Source organism: Amblyomma mixtum, chromosome 2, assembly GCF_055824585.1.
Source record: "Amblyomma mixtum isolate Tamu chromosome 2, ASM5582458v1, whole genome shotgun sequence".
NCBI lineage: Eukaryota > Metazoa > Arthropoda > Arachnida > Ixodida > Ixodidae > Amblyomma > Amblyomma mixtum.
Genome location: NC_143013.1, coordinates 312,136,870 through 312,149,992, shown reverse-complemented (window position 1 = coordinate 312,149,992; position 13,123 = coordinate 312,136,870). Strand labels below are relative to the sequence as shown.

At 49.0% G+C, this 13,123-nt stretch overlaps 1 protein-coding gene across 1 annotated transcript in view; it reads right to left on the bottom strand.

Annotated features, from left to right (window-relative positions):
* Positions 1-13,123, bottom strand: part of LOC149364988 (scoloptoxin SSD14-like) — a 78,589-nt gene that overhangs the window by 34,805 nt on the left and 30,661 nt on the right. The gene's annotated exons all lie outside the window — the stretch shown is intronic.

The window sequence follows — 13,123 nt, the reverse complement described above, 5'->3', positions numbered from 1 at the left end:
CAGATGCCACACGGGTCAACATGCGCGACAGACCAGCGCATTTTCCACGTGGCTCCCAACCGTGGGATTCTGCCGGTGCCGCAACTTTGATCCACAACCGGGGCCTCCCCCCCACGACCAAGGTCAGTCGGTGGAGAAGTCTCGCCGAGTCTGTTTGCCCGCGCGGCTGTCGCTGCCAGTTGTTCGTTATGCGCTTAGTACGGATCCAATTTGACACGAAATCCGGCAGATTAGACTTTCTTGAATGAATATGCCTTCTTAACGTGGCAGTCATTTCAGTAAATTGCCACACTGCTGCAGTTACAATGGCAACTGGGTACAATTTTGAAGTGTTCCCCTCTAAGTGTGCATCGTTGTGTACAGTATGCACCAGCCTTGCGTAGAGCGCTGGACTCCCTGCATAAAATTTTACACCTCGTCGTCGCTTCTAGAAGGAACGCTTGCGCGGTAGTACCACGTAGACCTGAAAGTAACATGGACACGAGCACTCTCCTCTGAAGTCAAAGCCATGGGCTGTTTTCTAATTCGTTTTTAATGAGTGGTGTACACTGCTCGAGTGCCCTAAACAAAGGTGACGCAGACGGCACAGGGCCAAGCTACGCCTGGCGTCCCCCTAGAGTGGACGCAGATAAATCCATGCATCGACAGCCTTCGAAAATTCGGACACTAAGTGCGACAGCCATGTAAGGTCGAATAGTGTCAAGAACAACGGATTGGCCAAATTGCTACTAGTCCGGCAACATATGTCGATACTGGATGGAAAAGGTACACAAAGCTTGGAGATTTAATTAAGAAAACAGAGATGCAGCTATGCGGATGCGACGCACTCTAGCGTGCGGAGGTTTGCGTAACACAGCGTTTTAATTAGTGCTAAAGCAAAATGTGCACGGTTAAAACGCCCTGACGATATTAAAGATTACAGCGCTGAACTAACCGTCGCCGCATGTCATGAAGCTCGTAGACGTAGCGGCGATGGTTAGTTGAGCGCGATACTGTCTTATCGTGCAGGGCGGGGGCAACAAACGACATACGAACAGCAAATGTATACGTTATTTCCCAAGCAGGCACAGATAATCGGCCCAATACTGGCAATAGATGGCTTCCCTCTGGTCCTTTGTAAGACCGTCCTTTCCCGATACGTTTACAATACTGGGCCGATTACCTGCGCTGTTTGGGATGTTTCGGTAGAAGGGGAGGGTCATGCAGTGAGTGAGGGGTGAAGCCCTATTAACTACGCAGGCAGAGGAGAGGGGAGTAATGCTCAACACGGATAGCCACCTCCCCCTCCATCACCCGCGTTTAATAACATCTTAGTGGTACGAAGACCGACTGACTAGATGATGAAGCAAGACTAGCTGGATGCAGAGTTTCTTTCGACATGTAACATCAGCGAATCAGCACAGAAAAAAAAAGGGGGGGGGGGGGGGGATATAGTTCAGAGGACGAATGAGGGTTGCCGCGGTGTGATGTTGAAATGCGCAACACCCCAACGTCAGCAGACGGCACGGAATACGCAGCTCTTATACTGTCGCATTTATCGTCATCCTCCATCAGCAGCGTTGAGTACACTGCTGGAAAAATGCCTCTGCCCGATGACTTCCAACTAACCTCCCCATCTTGCATCACCCGCGGCAGTTACTCCAGGATAATTGTGCCTTCCCGTTAAGGGTAACGGAATGGATTCCAAGAGAAGGCAAGCGTGGAAGGGGGCGGCAGAGAGCTACGTGGGCGGATGAGATCAAGAAGTCTGCGGCGACGATAGGTGGCCGTAGCTGGCAAAGGACAGGGTTAATTGGAGACACATGGGAGTGGCCTACGCCCTGCGGAGGGCATACTCAGTCCGATGATGATGAATTCTGCTTCCCTCAAAGTCCACCCATTCTGTCACTTCTAACATACCGCACGCCACTAGTTTTGAGTATTATGTGCCCTGCCAATTTGCACTTCCTCTTTAATTGCAATCACAATAACTCGTGTTTGCTTCGAACCAACAGTCCCTCACAATTCTCGGTCGCTGCGCTGTCCCCGTGGCCTCCTCACTTCTAGCTTATTCTATTAGCCAGCAAGCCTCAACCCCCTTAATAAGGACTGGAAAGATGCAGCAGTTTTACACACCCTTTTCCTGGGACACGGTTAAGCTGCTGCTCATAATTTGGGAGTTCCAGGTAGACGCACTCCAGCCCATTCTCTTCAGCTAATTTCTCTGAAGGTATGGATCTGCCGCGATTCCTTGGCCTAGACGTGCTAATTTCATCTAACACGCCACCGCTAAGGTAGTGCTGCTTTAAAAGCTGGCTAATTCGCCAAAGTTTAACATACCCTTTTCCGCAGATACGGTTAAGCTGCTGCTCATAATTTGGGAGTCACACGTAAATGCACTCCAGCCCATTCTCCTTCTCCAGCTAATTTCTCTCAAGGTCACCATCTGCCGCGATTCCTTGGCTAGACATGCTAACTACATCTAACACGTCACCGCTAAGGTAATGCTGATGTAAAAGCTTGCCAATTCGCCAAACTGCAGCAAACTGCTTTCGCTTGATTGAAACAGTTTTCTTTTTTACTCCTACCGTTGCGTTCTCCCATCCAGGTCATCACTACCTACCTGCAATTCTTCCTCCATGTTGTTCAGCAGGTCAATGTCAGCGAATTAGATTTTTATGAAGTGCTCGCTGCTAATATTTACATGTAATTACATCATATTTAAAACTCTGCGCATATCCCACGCAGCCATGTGGTATATGACAATGAAGGTTGTCTGTGCTTGAGAACCTTTTAATTATTTTCTTTCACTCGTGCATAGCTATGATCACAGGCAATTTCTCGTAAATATTTCCCGGTAGGTTTAAGCAAACCTACCCGAATCGATTACAGAACGACTACGTGGCTACTATCTTTCCAGTGACTCGAATGCTTTTTTGTAGTCTCAGCTAATTTATCATCTCACGCTTCCGAAAACAAGCCTGTTCTTTTGGCTGGCAGAACAGTTTAGCATCCTCGATTTTATTACCAATTCAGTAAAAGCGTTGAACACAGAAGGAAATAAATGGATCTGCAGTTATTCAGGTCTTAGATATAGCTTTTCTTGTGGATCAGTGCGACTGTTTTCTTAACTTTGGCGCATAATGCAAGAAGGTGCGCACCTAAAAAACGTCGGCAGCACTCAGGGGTGTCGTAAAGGCGGGAACGTTTGAACTGATATGACGTCTCGCAACAATAGGCTTCACACACTAATCTTATCCAAGCCGGCCACACTGAAAAACTTTTGTACCTCAAGGGCCTGTGGCTAGAAAGGGGTAAAGGGCGGCGAATCTTTTGCGCTACCCGCGACCCGCTCAACTCTTTAGCCTCCTAGGACGTAGGGGAAATCAAAAGGTAGGGTAGTGCCAGGATTACTGACGCTGAATTTCCCCACACTGTCTAGCCGCTGGCTAACAAGAACCGCGAGCAACCGGCCAGCGTCAGAAACGGGGACAGGGATATAAGGATGGAAAAGAAGTCAACGTGTTGCTGCCGCAGCCCTTCCGGAGCAAAGGCTGAAATCTTCAGAACCAGCGGGCCGCTTGTCTGAGGTCCTTGTACTTAAATGCACTCCGAGCAAAGGTGCAACACGCGCGGTGGTGTGACGCCTAGCTTCGAAATGAAATTCACAGACTATCACGGCGACTCATGCGGAACAATATGCTTAGCTAGTCCCTAGGCACGTTCAGCATACCGCATACTCTGTTATCGTTATCTGTTACCGCAGTACCGGAAGCCTTCGCGCTGACAGTGCGCATGCGCAGGTCGCCTTGAGGGCGCCAGATGGCGCCAGGCATCCGGTAGCTGCGGGCTTACTCTCGGGAATGCGGTTCTGTGCTTAAGGGCAGGAGTTCAGTCGAGATTAGACGTAAATCAGAGAGCTGTCGGAAGATTAGCACTAGGTGCCCACGGCAAAACCACGAACGAGGCAGTACAAGGGGATATGGGCTGGGCATCGTTCGAAGCACGGGGAGCTAAGATTAAAATACTATATAAAGAACGCCCGAGGAAATTGGACGATAACAGGTGGGCAGCTAAGGTATTTAAATACTTATACAGAAAGAGCGTTGACCCACAGTGGCGGAAAGAACTAGAAAACTAACCAGTAAGTATGCCGGACACGAGGACGGAGAAAGAAAGAGCATTAAACGACAGGTTAAAAACGCGGAAGTTAAAAATTGGATTAATTCAATGGAAAAGAAACAGTGTAGAACTATATCGATACTGGAAAAGGCAGATCAGGAAAGAACTTTTCCATGATAACTCAAGAGGCAGTGCTCTACTCTTTGAAGCTAGGTCATGGTGTCTTAGAACGCGCAGCTACAAAAAAAAAAATCAACGAAGATGACACATGTACTGTTTGTGGTAGATCTGTGGAAACAATTGAACACCTCATGCTCAAATGTTATTTTATCCATCCGGATGTCGATGCAGGCACAGTCGCTCTTCCTGAGGCCCTAGGGTTTAAAGATAACAATGGTCATGCAAATAAATCTGCAGTGGAAGTTAGCAAAAAGCGATTGGAGGATTGGTGGACGAAAAGCAGAGATGTGACACAAGGTTAGAAGTGTAGGAAACCGTACTGAAAGAAGATGACGAATCTTAATCAGAATTGACAATACAGTTGAACAAAAATAAAGAAGAAAAGCTGAGCATGGTGGCTATTGCCACCACCCCGTTTCAAAGGGTGCGCTCACATATCCATCCATCCACCCATCCTGCGCGCATCCCTGCCGTCTCAGGACCAATCACCGCGTGCGTAGTGGCGGTGGGCGGGCTCACGGCACTACGGTAACGGCAACACACTATCATCATCATCAGCCTGACTACGCCCGCTGCAGGGCAAAGGCCTCTCTCATGTCTCTCCAATTAACCCTAACACGATAAGCCGGATTCAACGCAAGAACGAAGCAGCTTTTCCCCCGTTTGCAGCCAATAGCATCGGCCGATTCTTACGACCCTGCAAGTGTGACAATGCGGGGAGGGGACTATCCCCAACTACTCGACCAAAAAGAAGTATTAATGCTTTACATTTTCGCCGCAAAAAAAGTGGCCCAAGCGGAACTATCGCCACACGCTAGCGGTGCAAAAAACAGACGCTGACGGACGGCTTTACGCAGAGAGGATGTATTGTTCTCAGCAGCTGCTGCAACAGGAGGACAGAAGAACGATAAAGAAGAGAAAGTACGAGTCGCCAATAATGGATCACGTGAGCGTTATCAGAACGCTTCGAGGGAAAAGCATAATGTAAGTGCAGTGCACAACAGATAACACGACGATCCGAAGCGGGGAGGCAGGACCATCTGCCGGCGGCTGAGTCAACGATGGACACCTCCGGTCAGCGCGCCGTCAGTCCTTGCATGCTCCTTTCCAACATGCATGCGGCGGTGTGGGTGAGATGGTTATGCAGCTTTGAAACAGGTCAAAAAAGCAGCGCAAAAAATTGACAGGAAGGAGCCCCTCCATGTCAATGCTCTTTCACACAGTGTCTTCTGTTCTGTTATGCGCCGTTCTCTTGAAAACAGCACCTCGGATACAACCTTTACCAAGCCATGCAAGCCAAACCGTTAGGACATTTTACATTCAAACTTGACTGCTATTAAACCCACTGTAGAATCAACTAGATGAAATTTCAATGATAAGTAACACTCAGCGACAGGATTTACTGCGTGGTCATACATGACCTAGAGATGAAGTGATCCTTTCCCTACTTTAAAAAAACAAAAACAAATAAAGCAACAATGCAATTTGGTCAGCTAGGGAAAAAATAAAAAGAGGCCACGCAACATGCACAGCACAAACCCCTTCAGAAATCCAATTCCACACTAAACGAAAGTTATCGGAACGACGTATGATCGTTATTCTATCCGCTCACCCAATTATGAAATGTGTGCAAACTCCAGTAACTACGAGGTCTGTTAGAAAAGTATCCGACTTTTTTTTTTTTTTTTTGCGAACACCTGATGGATATGAGACAAGCGCGCTTGCATCAGGTGACCTTGAACCTTCATGCGCATGCATGAATTTTTTCCCGCCTGCCGATAGCGTCAGTCGCTGGGAAGCAGCGTTTGAGTGAGGCAGTGTGCAGTGCTCTCGTCGGTTTTTTATTGCAAGGAAAATGGCGGAGTGAAAGGAGCAGCGCTACTACAACAAATTTTGCCATAAACTTGGCGACAGCCGAGTGGAAACCATTCGAAATATTCAGACGGCTTTCGGTGAAGATGCTATGAGAAGCACACAGTTTAAGCAGTGCTACAATTGTTTTAAAGATGGCCGCACATCGGTGGAGAACGAGCCACGCTCCAATCGGCCATCAATATGCCAAAATGACCAGGTCATTGCCGAACTGAACGCTATGGTGATGCGGGACTGTCGCGTGACTATCCGAGAAATTGAGGAAGAGGTGGACATGAGCAATTTCTCCGCACATTCCATTATCACCGAAGATTTGGCCGTGGAGAGAGTTGCCGCGAAATTCGTGCCGAAGCTGCTCAGGGTGGAGCAAAAGCAGCTTCGTGTTGAAGTCTCACAGGACATGCTGGATTCCGCAAACAGTGACCCCGACTTCATCAACATCATAATCACTAGTGACGAGTCTTGGGTGTACAGGTACGACCCGGAAACCAGATCCCAGTCGTCAGAGTGGAAGCATTCCACGTCACCAAGACTTAAGAAGGCCCGCCAATTGCGCAGCAATGTGAAAGTGATGCTGACTGCTTTCTTTGACACCCTCTGTGTGGCAGACCACGAGTACGCACTCTACAGGGTCAAACAATGACAAAAGAGTACTACAGGGATGTCCTCTGTTGCCTACGTGATGCTGTGCGGCGCAAGAACCCGGAGCTGAGGTCAACAGGAAATTGGCGCACCCATCGCGCCAATGCTCCTGCACATTCCTCGCACTCGAATTAGATTTTTTGGTGAAAAACCAGACTCCTGTAGTTCAACAGACTCCTTACTGTCCTGATATGGCCCCTGCGATTTCTGGCTGGTTCCCAAAATCAAAAGGCCATTGAAAGGAGCGCGATTTCAGACAAGGAAGAACATTATGGCTGCAACGACAGCTGAGCTAAACTCCATTCCGAAAAGGGCCTTTTCGGAATATTTCCCACAATGGCAGCACCGCTGGGAGAAGTGTGTGGAGTCCCAAGTAGACTACTTTAAAGATGACTAGGTTTGCAACGCTCCAGTTATGCAAGTTTTTTTTCAACGGCCAAAGGTCGGATACTTTTCTAACAGACCTCGTATACCAACCGATCGAGGTCAAGAGAACAACGTAATTAGCGAGTCTGGATAAGGCAGCTAAAACAGAGGATGAATTTTTACGGCGGAAATAAAAGGGACAGGGAGAAGACAGCGAGGTGAAGTAAAGAGAGGAGAGATAGCGAGATAAGGACACTGAAGAGCTATTCACACTGTTTACAAATACGAAAGTGAACATGTTTACCAACTGGACTTTTGCCACGAAAAGATTTGCAAAAAATATCGCGTTCGACTGAAACACTGCTCCAATAATTACAGCGACTGAGTTACAGCGTAGAGAGAGGCAGCACTGGCACTATCGAAACCACAACCGCACGCTATGTGGAGAGGAAGCGCCGTTCAACACCGCGCGTTGAAACGACCCCGAGGGGCAATATGTCGCGTTGCACGGCGGAAGCGAACATCACAGGCGGAAGCGAACAGCTGGCACCATCTGTAAGCGTACACAGCCCAGCCATTCACCCACAGCAAGAAACGAAGCCTGTTCTCGCGAGTGCACAGGCACGATGGGAAGTTTTGCACAACATACTAAACCGCCGCTTAAGCGTGCAAAACTGGGTACCAGACTCAGACCACCGCCACCCTGCATACAATTTTTTTCGCGACGTTTTCTTTAGTGCCCGTTCAGCTACACGTTTCACACGAGCCAGCACGCCTGACAGCCGCGGCCAGTGATGCCGGGTTTTGCAACCCACCCGGGACAGCAGCAACCCACGCATCCAATTAGCGCCTCACGCAACAGGTGCGAATGCTGCTGGTTTTTGCGTAACAGGCGCGAGCGAGACACCAAGGGGAAGAAGCAGCAACACGGCATGCAAGGAAGCAGGAGCGGTCCCGAACCTGTCAGACGGTGCTGGGCTCACGACATCACTTAACTCTGAAGGACAACGGCCTCCCCCACTGATCTCCAACCAGCCCTGTCCTCCGCCAGCTGTGGCCCCCGTATCCTCGCAAATATTTCTTAATCTCAATTTCGCCCCTGACACTCTGCCGCCGCTGCAATGTTCACTCGCTGTCGGAATTCACTGCAGGGACCTCATTATACCCCTTGCCGATTTCCATTTCCTCTTGACTTCAGCTAGTATATCGCGATTGCCCCTAATTCATAATTTTTTCCCAAACCTCGTCGCGCTGTCCACAATGAGCATGTACTCGTGGCATACGCCATCTTATTTTGACAAGGCCAGAGACGGTGCGCATAATGCCAAAAGACAAAACTCACCAGCACGGCATAGAGCAAAGAGCACCAGCTAGTGGTGTGGAAGAATTAACTTCGCATCGAGCAGCGCCGCTTTTCCCCCTTTGTTCTTTTTCGTTCTTTTTTTTAAAGCGTTGCCACCTGTGCGTTTTCTTTTTACTAATTCTTTTCTCCCCCAAACACGCCACCCATGAATTATATCTACGGGTGCACTCACGTTCACGTTCCTTTGAGTGCTGGTTTCCGTGTCCTGTACCTCAGCAAGTCGCACAAATGTAATGCAAAGACACGACCAGAGCCTGTTGTAAAAATACATCCGCTTTCAATCGGTTAAATCTTTATTTGGAAGAATAAAGACATGTTTACAGATATTTAGCACAAGGCCCTATAGAAAAGGCCGTGGGGGACCTGCACAGATCCCCCCACAGCCTGCGTCCCTGATTTCTGCGTCCCTTCCAGCGACCGGAAATAAACGTTTTTTTGTTTCGTTAACAGAGCTTGAACTTTTATGGGCCACTCTAGAAGAGTCCACTCGTATTTCGAGAGCGGTGCTGGGTGTTGGGTTTAATGGCGCATAAGCTGCTAAGGCTATCATGCGCCAAGCTCAAGGTAAAGGATAATTCTTTTCTGCAGATTTTTGCTAATATATGAGAAAAGATTGATCTAGAGGGTCTAAAAAGTTAGTTCGTTCTAACAAGTAATGCGAGGAGATGGAAATTTTAAAAATGGCTGCTAACTTTAAAAAAGGCCGGGCAACCTCAGCAGCGTCGTTTGGCTATAGGCAAGGATCCTGAGGTTCCCAACCAATCAAATAAAGACCTCAGCCCTCTTCTCAAGAATGAGAAGATGGCTGAAGTGCATCATACACTAACGAAGAGCAGTGTATCAAAATTTACAGTTTCTCAAGAACACCAGCTTCTTTTAGAAACCTTATAAGACAAGAGATGCTAACAATGGCATTTTCTGCTAAGAGCAGGGTTGGATGTAAATGAATGCATGCATTATAAAACTTACTAGAATGTTTTTCTTAATTTTCCGAGTTCTGAACAAGAGAACAAAATATGGTTTATTGTGGGCTCGTCTCCACATCTCAAAAGAGGTCCCTCGTCTTTCGTCAGTAAGAAATTATGCTTAATGTGTGTATGTCCAATGCGGAGACGACACAGAACCACCTCTATAAATCGTTCCTGGTGCCCACAAGTCTTCCATTCTCCCAGGACGGGCTTTACAAGGTGCAGCTTGTTGTTAACCTCTTTGTCCCATGAAGCCTGTCATTTTGCTCTCAGTTTATTTTGAATTAACTTCATGCAGTCCCTATGCGGTATGTTTACTTACTGTGGAGAGCGGTGCGTTACTACACACTTTTGCTAGCTGCACTGGCATACAGCAGTCTTGTTCATTCAGGTTAGTCCTTCAAGGAAAAAATGAACGCAACAATAACACGTAGTACGCAGTAATGACGACCACAGGCCTATGAAGCCTGCAACAATGAAGCACAGCTATATGCTTCGTTGCACGAAGGTCAGCGCCTTCCGCCAGCGCACAAAAATATTGTACGTTTGTGCTTATTTTCATAACGGGCTGACTCAAAAGAGAAAAAAGGCCCCGCCGCACATATGGCCTGCAACATCTATGTAATGAGGAGTATTTATCGTGTTGCCGTTAGCAACAGAGCCGATAACCAACGAACGAGTGGCGTCACGAAGTGGGAAGATTACAATGCACAAGTTACCAGTGACACTACCGATGGCGCCACCATCCTGTGTTCGAAGACGATCTACTCTATCTTTCACGTGCGTTTTTACTCTATCTTTCACGTGCGTCACAGCTTCTTTATCGTATCTCGCTCTCGAGATAAACGCGGTTACATGCAGCTTTCAGCGCTTGAGTTTTGGCCGCAGGGATGTATTTTCCCACCAGTCCGAAAAACAAGGCATTTTTTTGGCTAATCGACATCGGATAATTCTTGCCGACTGTAGCACGTTCCCAAAATATTCGCCGATGTCTTTTCTAGTCTCAGCTCGCAGACACTGTCCAATTACATCACTGGGAACTAACATTCTCCTCGATGAGGCCTTTAATTGTCACAGGGTTGGACAGCCCAACGACATTTTGGAGGAGACTGGCGCAGAACTTTAATTCAGAAGCCACAGCCACTAATTCAGCTATTTTCCCCTTCCCCTTATTCTGCGCCAATGCGTGTTTTGACTCAAGGATGTTCAGCCGCAAATGCACGGGCGTATTGGCGGAAACTCTTAGCCGCCATCTCTCAGACCTGCTCTGCACGATTATCGTTGGCTGCGGGATGACCAGTGTCATTCTTGGTTGAGTTCGTCACGCGCCATTCCTTAGTGAACAGACAGGCGAGGAACTCCGAAGGGGTTCGTCTAGCTTTGCTGAACGCGAAAGTTGACACTCGATACGGGTCATGCAGCAAGAAATGATTCTCCAGACTGCGCGTACACGCAAGAACGAGAGACAAACCTGACCAAGTGACCGACAAACCTGACCAAGTGACAGACAAACCTGACCAAGTGACAGACAAACCTGACCAAGTGACAGACAAACCTGACCCAGTCAAGGGACAGACAAACCTGACCCAGTCAAGGGACAGACAAACCTGACCCAGTCAAGGGACAGACAAACCTGACCCAGTCAAGGGACAGACAAACCTGGCCCAGTCAAGGGACAGACAAACCTGGCCCAGTCAAGGAACAGACAAACCTGACCCAGTCAAGGGACAGACAAACCTGGCCCAGTCAAGGGACAGACAAACCTGGCCCAGTCAAGGGACAGACAAACCTGGTCCAGTCAAGGGACAGACAAACCTGACCCAGTCAAGGGACAGACAAACCTGACCCAGTCAAGGGACATACAAACCTGGCCCAGTCAAGGGACATACAAACCTGGCCCAGTCAAGGGACAGACAAACCTGGCCCAGTCAAGGGACAGACAAACCTGGCCCAGTCAAGGGACAGACAAACCTGGCCCAGTCAAGGGACAGACAAACCTGGCCCAGTCAAGGGACAGACAAACCTGGCCCAGTCAAGGGACAGACAAACCTGACCCAGTCAAGGGACAGACAAACCTGACCCAGTCAAGGAACAGACAAACCTGACCAAGTCAAGGGACAGACAAACCTGACCAAGTCAAGGGACAGACAAACCTGACCAAGGGACATACATACGTTCAGTCTTCGAAACGTTGCTGGTCAGGCAGAGGCCTTGATCCCTGCCCTTCGTTCAAGTTTGTGCTCTCAAGAATTCCATCTTCCTTGCTTCCTAACCAAGGCACACAGATGTTGGCACAGTTACGATAATTACGGGCACCTCGCATCAAGGCAAGCGTTTCGTAGGCTGTGTGTGTGCATGACTGGGACGGGGCCGACGGAGAGCGCAGCAGAGGTAGGATGGTGCAGCCGCTGCTGCTACTCCTGCTTCAACCGGTGGCCTCGGAGTTGGCGCATCAGGGAATGGTTTCGCGGGCGTCGAGCGATATCGTGCAAAACCCAGCAGATGCACGGCTTTGGACGCCATGTAACTGTGCGGACGGAACTATGTTTCGGAGCCACGCCGCACAAAAACATGAGACATCCTGAGCTGGAAGCATCTAGGGTGTGTGAGACTCCTCGAAATTCAATACAGCCGACCAGACAAGAAAGACAGACTACACGTCGAGAGCGGGGCCGGTAGAATATAGTGTTTCGTTTTCGGTCCAACGCGCCATTTCTTTTTACGCTCTTTGCGCTCAGCGGAAGCAACGCAATTGCCCACACCATCACTGGGCTTCGTAAGGACAAGGTTCTTTTTTTGCTGGTGAGAAACAGTGGTAGCCATACACTGCATTCGGCGGAGGTATAAGGACTCAAAGCTCGATGGCCACGTAGGCTGACGTAGAAAGCCTGGTCTATACATTGCTTTAAATCCGACTGTTCGAGCACTTTAACTCGCGCCGGGCTGATAGGAAGTTAATCTCAAGCGCTATTAGCAGCACATACCAACTATAGCCACAATGACCGGAATGACACAAACTGAAGAATAAAATCCGGAAAAGCATCGATATCTGGCCGGGATGCAAATCGGGAACTCGTGCCCAGCACCTAAGCGCCTGCAGGTGGAAAACCGGTTTCGCCCTCAGTATCGACGCAGCCGACCATGATCACCATCATGCGTCGAGGGACAACAGCGGCTGGGCGAGGGTATAGTTAGCGTTGTGTATTGCTCTAGCGAGGGCACTGAGACCAAGGGGTAAACTAGGTAAGTTCCCTCCTGAAGGAAGCGGAAGCAGCGACGGGAGCGCCATCTAGACGTACGCGGAACTCCGCGGAGACGAGGGGAGAGTCTTCGGGATCTGGCCAGCGTCGCGAGCGCATGGGGAGCGGTTGTGTTCACACGCTCTCGTCCTCTCCCGCGGTAAATGTCCGGGGATGATTGCCTCAAGAATGCGGCGCGCACGGGAAGACCCAGCCGCCATTCTCCGCGTGATGAAATGTTCACCGCAGATACCGCTGAAATCGCGCCTCTGTCCCAGTCGGTAAGTCCGAAGCTTTTCTTATCCGCAGCCTTCTCGCTCCGAGGAATGGCTCGTGATGCTTTGTAGCTAGCTAGCCCACTCTGTATTCTATGGAAGTATAATCAATACCAA